This window comes from Bos javanicus, chromosome 12 (assembly GCF_032452875.1).
Source record: "Bos javanicus breed banteng chromosome 12, ARS-OSU_banteng_1.0, whole genome shotgun sequence".
NCBI classification, from domain to species: domain Eukaryota; kingdom Metazoa; phylum Chordata; class Mammalia; order Artiodactyla; family Bovidae; genus Bos; species Bos javanicus.
The window spans coordinates 69,862,747-69,877,329 of NC_083879.1; the positions used below are offsets into that span (position 1 = coordinate 69,862,747).

Below are 14,583 nucleotides of genomic sequence, written 5' to 3' on the forward strand. Positions count from 1 at the left end.
TTTTCTGTGTTTCCTATCTAGAGAATATCCTTTATCATATGTTGAAGAGCTGGTTTGGTGGTGCTGAATTCTCAGCTTTTGCTTGTCTGTAAAGCTTTATATTTCTCCTTCATATCTGAATGAGATCCTTGATGGGTATAGTAATCTGGGTTGTATGTTTTTCTCTTTCATCACTTTAAGTATGTCCTGCCATTCCCTTCTGGCCTGAAGAGTTTCTATTGAAAGATCAGCTGTTAGCCTAATGGGGATGTTATTTGTTGCTTTCCCCTTGCTGCTTTTAAAATTTGCTCTTTGTGTTTGATCTTAATTAGTTTGATTAATATGTGTGTTGGGGTCTTTATCCTTGGGTTTATTCTGTTTGGGACTCTCTGGCTTTCTTGGACTTGGATGGCTATTTCCTTCCCCATTTTAGGGAAGTTTTCAACTATTATCTCCTCAAGTATTTTCTCATGGCCTTTCTTTTTGTTTTTGTTTTTTTTTTTTCTTCCAGGACTCCTATGGTTCGAATGTTGGGGTGTTTAACATTGTCCCAGAGGTCTATGAGGTTGTCCTCATTTCTTGTAATTCTTTTTTCCTCTCTGCTTCATTGATTTCCACCATTCTATCTTCCACCTCACCTATCCTATCTTCTGCCTCAGTTATTCTACTGTTGATTTCCTCGAGTGCTTTTGATCTCAGTTATTGCATTATTCCATATTGACTGACTTTTCTTTATTTCTTCTAGGTTTTTGTTAAACATTTCTTACATCTTCTCAATCTTTATCTCTAGTCTATTTATCTGTAACTCCATTTTGTTTTCAAGATTTTGGACCATCTTTACTATCATTATTCCAAATTCTTCTCCAGGTATTCTCCCTATCTCCTCTTCTTTTGTTTGGTTTGATGGGCATTTATCATGTCCCTTTACCTGCTGAATATTTCTCTGCCTTTTCATTTTGTTTAGATTGCTGTGTTTGGTGTGGCCTTTCTGTAGGCTGGAAGTTTGTGGTTCCTCTTTATTGTGAAGCTAGCTCCCTGGGGGTAGGGTTAGACGAATGGTTTGTCAAGGTTTCCTGGTTAGGTGTTGGAACCAGCGCAACAACAAACTGACATGAGGGAGCAGTGCCGCAGAAGAATAAAGAAAATTAAGACTCAGAAATAAGGTAAAGATCGGGGGCTGATGCCATTTGCAGGCAAAAGCCAAGATCCTGATCCTTGCAGGTTTTTATTGCTAACATCTATTTCCTTGTGTGTGCTCTAAAGACATCCGTTTTTTACAATTTCAGATTGGGGATAATGATATACAATGCACAGTCCTCAATGTCAAACCTTCAGGCCTTTCATGACTATGTTTAGCCCTTCAGCTAGTGACAACCTTTCTCAGCAACTCCCTCAAGGATCTGGTCACAAGAATAGTCACTAATATTTTTCGATCAATCACATCACTACTTCAGCATTTTGTTTTCAAGATGGTTTTCCATGATGTACTTTTTACTGCTCCCAACCCTTCACCTGGGGGTCATGAGAAAGTCATTCTTCAAAGAAGCCCTGTTAATTATAGTGCAGGCCTGTGCATAGCATATTCCCTACAGTTAGGGAAGCTTGCGTCTCTGTTCTGGTGGGTAGAGCTGTATCTCTTTTCTCTGGAGTGCAATGAAGTATCCAGTAGTAACTTTTGGGGTGTCTCTGGGCCTGGTGTGACAGCCTGTATTTTAAGGCTCACAGCTGTGTTCCTGTGTTGCTGGAGAATTAGCATGGTATGTCTTTCTCTGGAACTTGTTGGCTCTTGGGTGGAGCTTGGTTTCAGTGTAGGTATGGAGGCTTTTGGATGAGCTCTTGTCTATTAATGTTCCCTGGAATCAGGAGTTCTCTAGTGTTCTCAAGTTTTGGATTTAAGCCTCCTGCCTCTGGCTTTCAGTCTTATTTTAAAAGTGGCCTCAAGACTTCTGCATCCTTACAGCAACAGATGATAAAACATCTAGGTTAATAGTGAAAAGATTCTCTACAGTGAGGGACACCCAGAGAGGTTCACAGAGTTACATGGAGAAGAGAAGAGGGAGGAGGGAGATAGATAGAGGTGTCCAGGAGAAGAGGTGGAGTCAAAAAGGGAGAGACCAATCTAGCCAGTAATCAGTTCCCTAAGTGTTCTCCACAGCCCAGAACACCCAGAGAGATTCACAGAATTAAGTAAAGAAGAGAAGGGAGAGGGAGGAGATAGAGGTGACCTGGGGGAGAGAAGGGAGAGTCAAAGAGGGGAGAACAATCAAGCCAGTAATCACAGCCCTAAGTGAAAACGGATACTGAAGATTAGATTCTTAAAGGTACAAAATTGATAACAAATACCAAAAAAAAAAAAGATTAAAAATCTAGAGTAGAGTTTGGACTCTCAAAAATACAACGTTAAAAATACAAAACAAAATCAATCACAAAGATTATAAATTATATATATATATATATATAGGAGGAGGAGCTAAGATGGCAGAGGAATAGGATGGGGAGACCATTTTCTCCCCCATAAATTCATCAAAAGAACATTTAAACGCTGAGTAAATTCCACAAAACAACTTCTGAATGCCGGCAGAAGACATCAGGCACCCAGAAAAGCAGCTCATTGTCTTTGAAAGGAGGTAGGAAAAAATATAAAAGATAAAAAAAGAGACAAAAGAGGGAGAGGGACAGAGCTCCATCCTGGGAAGGGAGTCTTAAAAAGAGAGGTTTCCAAACACGAGGAAACACTCTCACTGCCGAGTCTGTGCCGTGTCTTGGAAGCACAGACGGCAACATAACAGGGAGGAAAAATAAATAAACAATTAAAACCCACAGATTACGAGCCCAAAGGTAACTCCCCCAGCGGAGAAGCAGCACAGACACCTGCACCCACAAGCAGGGGCTGGGCAGGGAGGCGCGGGCTGCATCGCTTAGAGTAAGGATCTGGCCTGAATGCCTCGAGCGCTATCTGAGCGAACTAGCTTGGGCTAGCAAACCAGACTGTGGGATAACTACCACGCGAAAAGCCAGCCCTAACCTAAGACACTGCCAGGCCCGTGCACAGAACAAAGGACTGAACAGAGATAGCCTGCTGCTGACCGTCCCCCTCCGGTGACAGGCAGCCAGAGCCAGAAGGGGACAATCGCAGCCCCAGAGATACATTATCTACATAACTGTAAGCAGGCTTCTTGGCTAACTAAGACTTCTTGGGGTTCTGGACGGTCAACATCCGCCTGAGAAGGTGCGCTGGTTGTGCACCCAGAACACCGAGCGATGGGGAGGCGATAAGTCGCAGTGACTGCACTCACCAAATACCTCATCACCCAAGCTACTCGGACCTGGGAAGGGCACAAAACGCAGGCCTAATCAAGTCTGTGCCTCTGAGGATTACCCGAGTGCCTGAACCTGAGCGGCTTAGACCTGGGAAATGCATGCAGCCCAGGGCTGGCCTTGGATGGTTCCTGGCAGAGCAACCTAGAGCCTGAGCAGTGTGGATAGGGAGGGCACACGTGCTGTGAGTAGGGGCAGGCCCAGTATGGCTGAGGCACTGTGTGCACATGCCAGTGTTATTTGTTTGTAGCGTCCCTCCCTCCCCACAGCGTGACTGAACAAGTGAGCCTAAAAAAAAAAAAAGTGTCCACCACCGCCCCCTTTGTGTCAGGGCAGAAATCAGACACTGAAGAGACCAGCAAACAGAAGAAGCTAAAACAGAGGGAACTGCCTTGGAAGCGACAGGTGCAATAGATTAAAACCCTGTCGTTAGTACCGACTACATAGGAAGGAGCCCATAGATCTTGAGAAGTATAAGCTGGACCAAGGAACTAGCCGAAAATGAACTGACCCCACAGTACCCACAACACCAGAGAAAGTCCTAGATATATTTTTACTATTTTTATGATCATTTTTTCTTTCTTTCTTTCTTTTTAATTAAAAAAAAATTTAAGTCCTGTATTACTCCTTTAATTTTCACTTTTATAACCTACTATGTACTTTGCAAAAAAAAAAAAAGACGCTTTTTTAAAAAAGCAAACTTCATATATATATATTTTTTATAATTTTTGTGACTTTGTTTTTTCTTTTCTCTTTCTTTTTCTGCTTCTATTCTTTAACATTGTATTTATGAAATTCCATATTTATGAAATTTTTGCTTTTTTGTATTTGGTATCAATTTCGTACCTTTAAGAACCCAATCTTCAGTACCCATTTTTCACTAGGGAGCGAGATTACTGGCTTGACTGCTCTCTCCCCCTTTGGATTCTCCTTTTTCTCCACCAGGTTGCCTGTGTCTCCTCCCTAACCCCGCTCTGCTCTACCCAACTCTGAATTTCTGTGTGTACCAGATGGTGGAGAACACACAGGGAACTGATTACTGGCTGGATCTGTCTCTCTCCTTTTCATTCCCCCCTTTTATCCTCCTGGCCACCTCTGTCCCCTTCCTCCCTCTTCTCTTCTCTGTATAACTCCGTGAACATCTCTGAGTGGTCCAGTTGTGGAGTGCACATAAGGAAGTGATTACTGGTTAGCCTCCTCTATTGATTCCACCTCATCTCATTTGGGTCACCTCTAACTCCCACCTCCCTCTTCTCTTCTCCATGTAACTCTGTGAACCTCTCTGGGTATCCCTCATGTGGAGAAACTTTTCATCTTTAACCTAGATGTTTTATCAATGGTGCTGTATAGAAGGAGAAGTTTTGAGACTACTGTAAAAATAAGACTGAAAACTGGAAGCAGGAGGCTTAAGTCTAAACCCTGACTCCAGGGAACATTAATTGACAGGAGCCCATCAAACACCTCCATACCTACACTGAAACCAAGCACCACCCAAGGCTCAACAAGTTCCAGAGCAAGACATACCACACAAATTCTCCAGCAACACAGGAACACAGCTCTCCAACAAATACTAAAGGATACTAAAGGATATTCTCTAGACAGGAAATACAAAAAGGGTGTATAAACTCGAACCCAAAACAATAAAGTAAATGGCAATGGGATCATACTTATCAATAATTACCTTAAATGTAAATGGGTTGAATGTCCCAACCAAAAGACAAAGACTGGTTGAATGGATACAAAAACAAGACCCCTATATATGTTGTCTACAAGACACCCACCTCAAAACAGGGGACACATACAGACTGAAAGTGAAGGGCTGGAAAAAGATTTTTCATACAAATAGAGACCAAAAGGAAGCAGGAGTAGCAATACTCATATCAGATAAAATAGACTTTCAAACAAAGGCTGTGAAAAGAGACTAAAAAGGTCACTACATAATGATCAAAGGATCAATCCAAGAAGAAGATATAACAATTATAAATATATATGCACCCAACATAGGAGCACCGCAATATGTAAGACAAATGCTAACAAGCATGAAAGGGGATATTAACAATAACACAATACTAGTGGGAGACTTTAATACCCCACTCACACCTATGGATAGATCAACTAAACAGAAAATTAACAAGGAAACACAAACTTTAAAAGATACAATAGACCAGTTAGACCTAATTGATATCTATAGGACATTTCACCCCAAAACAATGAATTTCACCTTTTTCTCAAGTGTACACGGAACCTTCTCCAAGATAGATCACATCCTGGGCCATAAATCTAGCCTTGGTAAATTAAAAAAAATTCAAATCATTCCAAGCATCTTTTCTGACCACAATGCAGTAAGATTAGATCTCAATTACAGGAGAAAAACTATTAAAAATTCCAACATATGGAGGCTGAACAACATGCTGCTGAATAACCAACAAATCACAGAAGAAATAAAAAACGAAATCAAAATTTGCATAGAAACGAATGAAAATGAAAACACAACAACCCAAAACCTGTGGGACACTGTAAAAGCAGTGCTAAGGGGAAAGTTCATAGCAATACAGGCATACTTCAGGAAACAAGAAAAAATCAAAATAAATAACCTAACTCTACACCTAAAGCAACTAGAAAAGGAAGAAATGAAGAACCCCAGGGTTAGTAGAAGGAATGGAATCTTAAAAATTGAGGCAGAAATAAATGCAAAAGAAACAAAGAGACCATAGCAAAAATCAACAAAGTCAAAAGCTGGTTCTTTGAAAGGATAAATAAAATTGACAAACCATTATCCAGACTCACCAAGAAACAAAGGGAGAAAAATCAAATCAATAAAATTAGAAATGAAAATGGAGAGATCACAACAGACAACACACAAATACAAAGGATCATAAGAGATTACTATCAGGAATGATATGCCAGTAAAATGGACAACGTGGAAGAAATGGACAAATTCTTAGAAAAGTACAACTTTCCAAAACTGAACCAGGAAGAAATAGAAAATCTTAACAGACCCATCACAAGCACAGAAATTGAAACTGTAATCAGAAATCTTCCAGCAAACAAAAGCCCAGGTCCAGACGGCTTCACAGCTGAATTTTACCAAAAATTTAGAGAAGAGCTAACACCTACCCTACTCAAACTCTTCCAGAAAGTTGCAGAGGAAGGTAAACTTCCATATCCATTCTATGAGGCCCCCATCACCCTAATACCAAAACCTGACAAAGATCCCACAAAAAAAGAAAACTACAGGCCAATATCATTGATGAACATAGATGCAAAAATCCTTAACAAAATTCTAGCAATCAGAATCCAACAACACATTAAAAAGATCATACACCATGACCAAGTGGGCTTTATCCCAGGGATGCAAGGATTCTTCAATACCCACAAATCAATCAAAGTAATACACCACATTAACAAATTGAAAAATAAAAACCATATGATTATCTCAATAGATGCAGAGAAAGCCTTTGACAAAATTCAACATCCATTTATGATAAAAAAAAAACTCCAGAAAGCAAGAATAGAAGGAACATACCTCAACATAATAAAAGCTATGTATCACAAACCCACAGCAAACATTATCCTCAATAGTGAAAAATTGAAAGCATTTCCCCTAAAGTCAGGAACAAGACTAGGGTGCCCACTTTCACCACTACTATTCAACATAGTTTTGGAAGTTTTGGCCACAGCAATCAGAGCAGAAAAAGAAATAAAAGGAATTCAAATTGGAAAAGAAGAAGTAAAACTCTCACTGTTTGCAGATGACATGATCCTCTACATAGAAAACCCTAAAGACTCCACCAGAAAATTACTAGAGCTAATCAATGAATATAGTAAAGTGACAGGATATAAAATCAACACACAGAAATCCCTTATGTGGAATTTCTATACACTAATAATGAGAAAACAGAAAGAGAAATTAAGGAAACAATTCCATTCACCATTGCAACAAAAAGAATAAAATACTTAGGAATATATCTACCTAAAGAAACTAAAGACCTATATATAGAAAACTATAAAACACTGGTGAAAGAAATCAAAGAGGACACTAAAAGATGGAGAAATATACCATGTTCATGCATCGGAAGAATCAATATAGTGAAAATGAGTATACTACCCAAAGCAATCTATAGATTCACTGCAATCCCTATCAAGCTATCAACGGTATTTTTCACAAAGCTACAACAAATAATTTCACCATTTGTATGGAAATACAAAAAAACCTCGAATAGCTAAAGCAATCTTGAGAAAGAAGAATGGAACTGGGGGAATCAACCTGCCTGACTTAAAGCTCTACTACAAAGCCACAGTCATCAAGACAGTATGGTACTGCCACAAAGACAGAAACAGATCAATGGAACAAAATAGAAAGCCCAGAGATAAATCCACACACCTATGGACACCCTATCTTTGACAAAGGAGGCAAGAATATACAATGGATTAAAGACAATCTCTTTAACAAGTGGTGCTGGGAAAACTGGTCAACCACTTGTAAAAGAATTAAACTAGAGCACTTTCTAACACCATACACAAAAATAAACTCAAAATGGATTAAAGATCTCAACGTAAGACCAGAAACTATAAAACTCCTAGAGAAGAACATAGGCAAAACACTCTCCGACATACATCACAGCAGGATCCTCTATGACCCACCTCCCAGAATATTGGAAATAAAAGCAAAAATAAAGAAATGGGACCTAATTAAACTTAAAAGCTTCTGCACAGCAAAGGAAACTACAAGCAAGGTGAAAAGACAGCCTTCAGAATGGGAGAAAATAATAGCAAATGAAGCAACTGACAAACAACTAATCTCAAAAATATACAAGCAACTCCTGCAGCTCAAGTCCAGAAAAATAAATGACCCAGTCAAAAAATGGGCCAAAGAACTAAATAGACATTTCTCCAAAGAAGACATACAGATGGCTAACAAACACATGAAAAGATGCTCAACATCACTCATTATCAGAGAAATGCAAATCAAAACCACTATGAGGTACCATTTCATGCCAGTCAGAATGGCTGCTACCCAAAAATCTACAAGCAATAAGTGCTGGAGAGGGTGTGAAGAAAAGGGAAGCCTCTTACACTGTTGGTGGGAATGCAAACTAGTACAGCCACTATGGAGAACAGTGTGGAGATTCCTTAAAAAACTGGAAATAGAACTGCCATATGACCCAGCAACCCCACTGCTGGGCATACACACTGAGGAAACCAGAATTGAAAGACACACATGTACCCCAATGTTCATCACAGCACTGTTTATAATAACCAGGACATGGAAGCAACCTAGATGTCCATCATCAGATGAATGGATAAGAAAGCTTTGGTACATATACACAATAGAGTATTGCTCAGCCATTAAAAAGAATACATTTGAATCAGTTCTAATGAGGTGGAATAAACTGGAGCCGATTATACAGAGTGAAGTAAGCCAGAAAGGAAAACACCAATACAGTATACTAACGCATATATATGGAATTTAGAAAGATGGTAACAATAACCCTGTATACAAGACAGCAAAAGGGACGCTGATGTATAGAACAGTCTTTTGGACTCTGTGGGAGAGGGAGAGGGTGGGATGATTTGGGAGAATGGCAATGAAACATGTATAATATCATATATGAAACGAGTCGCCAGTCCAGGTTCGATGCACGATACTGGATGCTTGGGGCTGGTGCACTGGGAAGACGCAGAGGGATGATACGGGGAGCGAGGAGGGAGGAGGGTTCAGGATTTGGAAAATGTGTATACCTGTGGCAGATTCATGTTGATATATGGCAAAACCAATACAATATTGTAAAGTTTAAATATATATATATGGAATTTGCCTTAAAAATAGGGTCTATTTTTTTTTTGGCAAGGTAGTAGAATGTTGTAAGAATGAAAATTAAGGGAGTAATAAAGAACTTAAAAAATAAAAAAAAATTAAGGATTGATAGTAGTAAAAATATGTCTAGGTATTTCTCTGGAGCTGTTGCAGGCAGTGTGGGGTCAGTTCAGTTTCAGATAGTTCCTTGTTCCAGCTAGTATTTCTTCTTAAGGTCTATAGGCCCCTTCCAATGCTTATTCAGTTCTAACTACAGGATTTTAATCTGTTGCATCTGTCACTTCCAGAGTGGTTCCCTCTTCTTTGTTTATTTTGGCTCCCTCTGTTTGTAGGTCGCTTCAGGACCTAATTTCCTCTGTGACACAAGAGGGTGAAGTTGGTCACTTATTTAGGCTCACTTGTTCAGTTGTGTTGTGGGGAGGGAGGAATGCTGCAAACAAATATTGCTAGTGTGTGTGTGGGGAGTGCGCATAGTGTATGGACCACATTGGGTTTGCCCCAGCTCACGGCGGCACATGCTTCCCAGGTCTACACTGCTCAGGCTCCAGATTGCTCTGCAGGGGCACTGTCCAAAGTGTGCCCTATGTTTGGTGCACTTCCCAGGTCTAAGCTGCTCAGGTTCAGTTCCTTGGGTACTCTGCAAGGGCATAGCCTCAGTTGGGCATGTGTTTTGTGCCTTTCCAGGTCCAACCAGCTCAGATGATCAGGTGCTTGGTGAGCACACTGTCCCAGGTGGGCTGTGCATCTTAATCACCTCCCCGGTCCCAGCTGCTCAGTTTTCCAGGTGCCCCGTGAGAGAGCCGGCTCAGGTGTGCCATGTGTCTCCTCTGTGGAGCTGATCTCAGGCTGCGACCTTCCTGGCAGATGTCAACTGTCTAGGATCCCAGGAAGACGTGGTTAGTGGTTGGAAGCCTACTCACAGTTTGGTGGAGGATGCCAGTCTCTGGGGCTGAGATTGCCCCTTGCCTTCCACCTCTGGCTGTCGCATGCCTGCCTCTCTGCCTCTGGTTGGGGGAGGGGCCAGTCCGCAGCCAGCTAGATCTCCTTTGGTCTTTGCTCAATCCATCTTTATCTATTCATCTGTTTATAGACTTTTAGTTTGATTCCTTGTCCTAGCTACTGTAATTAGAGCTGCAGTGAATATCGGGGTACATGTGTCTTTTTAAATTTTGGTTTCCTCAGGGTATGTGTCCTGTAGAGGGATTGCTGGGTCATATGGTGGTTTTATTCCTAGTTTTTAAAGGAATTTTAATACTGTTTTCCATAGTGGCTATATCAATTTACATTCCCAGCCACAGTGCAAGAGGGTTACCTTTTCTCCACACCCTCTCCAGCATTTATTGTTTGTAGAATTTTTGATGCTGGCCATTCTGACTGGTATGAGGTGATATCTCATGGTAGTTTTGATTTGCATTTCTCTAATAATGAATGACGTTGAACATCTTTCATGTAATTATTAGCCATCTTTATCTTTTCTTTGGAGAAATGTCTGCTTAGGTCTTTTGCCCACTTTTTGATTGGGTTATTTGTTTTTCTGGTATTGATTTGTGTAAGCTGCTTGTATATTTGTGAAATTAACCCTTTGTCAGTTGTTTCATTTGCTATTATTTTTTCCCATTCTGAGGGTTGTCTTTTCACCTTGTTTACAGTTTCCTTTACTGTGTAAAAGCTTTTAAATTTACTTAGGTTCCATTGTTAGTTTATTTATTTTTTTATTTCCATTACTGCAGGAGGTGGGTCATAGAGGATCTTGATGTGATTTATGTCATAGAGTGTTTTGCCTATGTTTTCCTCTAAGATTCTGTAGTTCATAGTCTTATATTTAGATCTTTAATCCATTTTGAATTTATCTTTGTGTATGGTGTTAGGAAGTATTTTAATTTCATTGTTTTACATGTGACTATTCAGTTTTCCCAGCAGCACTTATTGAGGAAACTATCTTTGCCCCATTGTATATTCTTGCCTACTTTGTCAAAGATAAGGATACCAGTGATTTTGTTAGTGCTTTGGTTACAAAGATGTAGAAGTTTTGAAAGATTTACCCCTAACCTTACTTGTACTGTAGGCAGTGTTGTTTTAATGAACATTTTTGCAGAATGCATCATTTTTGCAGAATGCATCATTTTTCAGGAACAGGTATATTGTATTGTAATAGAAATCCAATACTTTGTTTATACTTAGTGGATGCTTAATAAATGCTGACAGATTTTTTATAATTAACTACCTCACAAGAATTTTAAAAAGTCGTTTCAAGGAATGACTGTATGGACAATTAATCAAATTACAAGATCACTTGAATTGTCTAGAATAAAAAAGCTTTAAAAGTAATTATAATTTGCATGATATAGTTATTACTACTATTTTAGAGAAGCAGAGATAACTTTTAATTTTCAAAGATTGATGAACAACCATTCATTAGTTTGAGAAGTTGAGTAACAGGAAACCATACTTGTTTTTCAAACCATTTGCAAACTGTAAAAAAGCAGCTGGTCACAAAGTGCACAACCATTAAACTGTGGTCCTATTGACAATCCTTGGCTTGACAGGGACACTCACCACTGGCAATTCTGCCATATTACAGTCTGTGTAAAAATATCACCCTGGGCAATTCATGTTCTGTTGTCTTCTTTGATGCATTTTGTGTATGGCACCGCCTCCCTCAAGGTAGTGGAAGTTAGCAAAACATCTACTCCAGACTTAAAACATTCACAAAATCATTAGTAATGAGTCATCTTACTTTCTCTCCTTTGATAAAATAGTTCTAATTTTCTTTTAATAAGAAAGTTTCCTGAGAGGATTCTTCCCCGCGCCACATCATTGAACCCTTCTTGTTTTGTTGCAGCATACATGGCTTCAGTAGACACACCAATGTCAAATCAGTGACCATATTCTAACCTATCAAATCTTGCCATATTTGATGCCATTTCTGATGTACACAGTACATGGTAGCAGACAACTGAATAACTGGTTGGGGAAGGGACACTTCAATTACTTTGGCCCCCTCAGACTCAAAGAGATTAGCAGCTTTGGACCAAAGAGATTGTACTTCACTTGACAATTCTGGTCTAAGATATTCTTTTGAAATTCTCTTGCTCACATCGTTTGCTCTCATCTGTTAAACTGGGAAGCATAAATGGTTTTAACAGGATCTTGAACTGTGGTAGAATCTTAAGATCCTGCCCAGCTAGTATACTCAACACAATGGTTGCATTATCCACACATCTAGTTAAGATTCTGGATACATCATTGAATTCACCAGGGGAATGAGGCCATGACAAGAAACTAAGTCATAGCTGGATTTTAAACCAACAGCCTCATAGTGGGCAGCTAGATTGCTGGTTGATCCTCTGGAACCTGGTCCTAAAGCAACGAAGCAAGTGAATGCTGACACAGCCACTGCACTCCCTCTTGAGCTTCCTCCAGTTATAAGCCAATTTGAATCCTTATTCTCACCATGAGACTTCTGCTTCCTCTTTTCTCTGTATTGTTTGACTAACTCCATGGGTTTTTAACTGGTCCCAAAATGCCATCTGTGCTTCTGTATCCCATAGCAAACCCATCTAAGTTTGTTTTTACCATTAACAGAGCTCCCTGATCCAACAACCTCTGTGACATTTTAAGGTGATACATAACTTTTCAGCATGTTTGATGCACATGTTGTCTCAATGCCAGATGTGCTAAAGTTGTCTTTTACTGAAATAGGAAATTTCATCTAAATCCCCCAGTGAGTGACCTTTCTTATACCTTTTCTCTGATTCTTCAACTTGCTTTAAGACTACCTCTTCTGATACAGTAACTTGGTCTTCTTGATAAAGGAGAGCTATCTTTGACAGAGCTCAGTTGGAGTAACCTGGCCTTGTTCTAGTGCCACAGAAACTTCTTGGAGGGTCCAACCCAACGTGGTCCTTGTGCCCTGCCTGCCACCACCAGGACTTGGTGACAAAGGAGGAAGAGGAACAGTTGTTCTTTTGAAGTAGAAGGTGTTTATCAAATTTGTAGATTTATGGCACAATAGATAAGGGTGTCAAGGACTTGAAGGCTATTTATGAGGTTTAGGGTAGTAGGTTACTATTCACATCCATTTTCTTTTTCGAACATCATCACATGCTTGTTTCAGTTGCCCCCTGTGTTGGTTAAGATTCTGTGCCTGTAGGTCCTAGAATTATGCATGATAAAGCTACTTTTCACAGAAATATAGTTTGTTTTTCACTCATGCAAGAAACCTTGTAAAGCTTTGTATCCGTTTTATGGGGCTGCCATGACCAAGTACTACAAAACAGGTGGTTAAAACAATAGAAATTTACTGTTTCCCAGTTGTGGAGGTTGGAAGTCTGAAATCAAGGTGTCAGCAGGGTCACCGATCCCTCTGAATTCTGGTCACAGGGAAAATCTTTCTTTGCCTCTTCTAGATTTTGGTGGTTGCAGGCAAACCTTGGGTTCCTTGGTTTTTAACTGCCACCACTCCAGTTTCCGTTTTCTTCAGGTGGCTGTTTTCTGCCTGTGTTTGTCTCTGGGTCTCCTTATAAAGGACCAACCCAACTCCAGTATGATTGCATCTTAATCGGACCCTAATTCCAAATAAAGTTAAGTTTTGATGTAACTGGAGTTCCTAGATAGGACTTTATGTATCTTTTGGGAGAGGGATATAATTTAACCTGTAACAAGCTCCATGGCTAGTATGATCCTCCATGATGTCAAATGCATTGTGACCTTGACCAGGCTGGCAGCCTCCAAGGTCCGGGCCATGGGGTGGAGAAAGGTCCTGGTTGTTGTCACCCTCCACTGACCTGGATTTAGTCATGTGGCTGCTCCTATCTGCTCAGGAGGCTGGAGAGAGAGGGCCTCTTTCCAGGTTGCCATGTGCAGCTAAAACCCAAGGTTTTGTTAGCATGGAAGAAAGAGAGCAGGTTTTGAGGACAGCCAGTAGTCTCTGCCACATGATCATAGTACTTGCGGGTGGGGGTGGGAGTGGTCTCTGTTGTTCAATTTCTCTCCCACTGTGTCTTTTCTCATTGAATTATTTCTAGCATTTAAAGGGTAAGAGGGAGTTTCCTGTATATGATTATATTAGTTTTCTAATGATTTTTAAGACTTTATTTTACTCAGCTAAATTGTATTGAATAGTTCCTATTAATAATTGGTGTGGAAAATAGCAAGAAGTGGAAGATGTGATCATTCTGTTGAGGAGGAGAGGACTTTGACTAAGGAGCAGAGACAAGGGTTTATGAAAAGATGCTTGTGAAAAGTAAGAAAGAGATAGAGGCTTAATAGCATTATCTTTTAAGAATGATGATTTTAATGATAGTTAATGACAAGTAGTGGTAGGGATTTGATACACAGGAGGAGGAAAGCAGAGTAAGGCTTTCATTCGGAGTTTCTTCCATAGGTCTTATGTTCCCAGCCTGTCCTTTGCCACCTGATTGCTGAAGGCCTGGGAATGACCTTCCTCTGTGTTCCCAGCAGTGTCA

At 40.1% G+C, this 14,583-nt stretch overlaps 1 protein-coding gene and 1 pseudogene across 1 annotated transcript in view; one reads left to right on the forward strand and one right to left on the reverse strand.

Annotated features, from left to right (window-relative positions):
* The window catches only part of LOC133258056 (ATP-binding cassette sub-family C member 4-like), a 296,999-nt gene that overhangs the window by 99,755 nt on the left and 182,661 nt on the right, over nt 1-14,583 (forward strand). The window lies entirely within an intron of this gene.
* Nucleotides 11,499-13,121, reverse strand: LOC133258109 (glutamyl-tRNA(Gln) amidotransferase subunit A, mitochondrial-like; annotated as a pseudogene).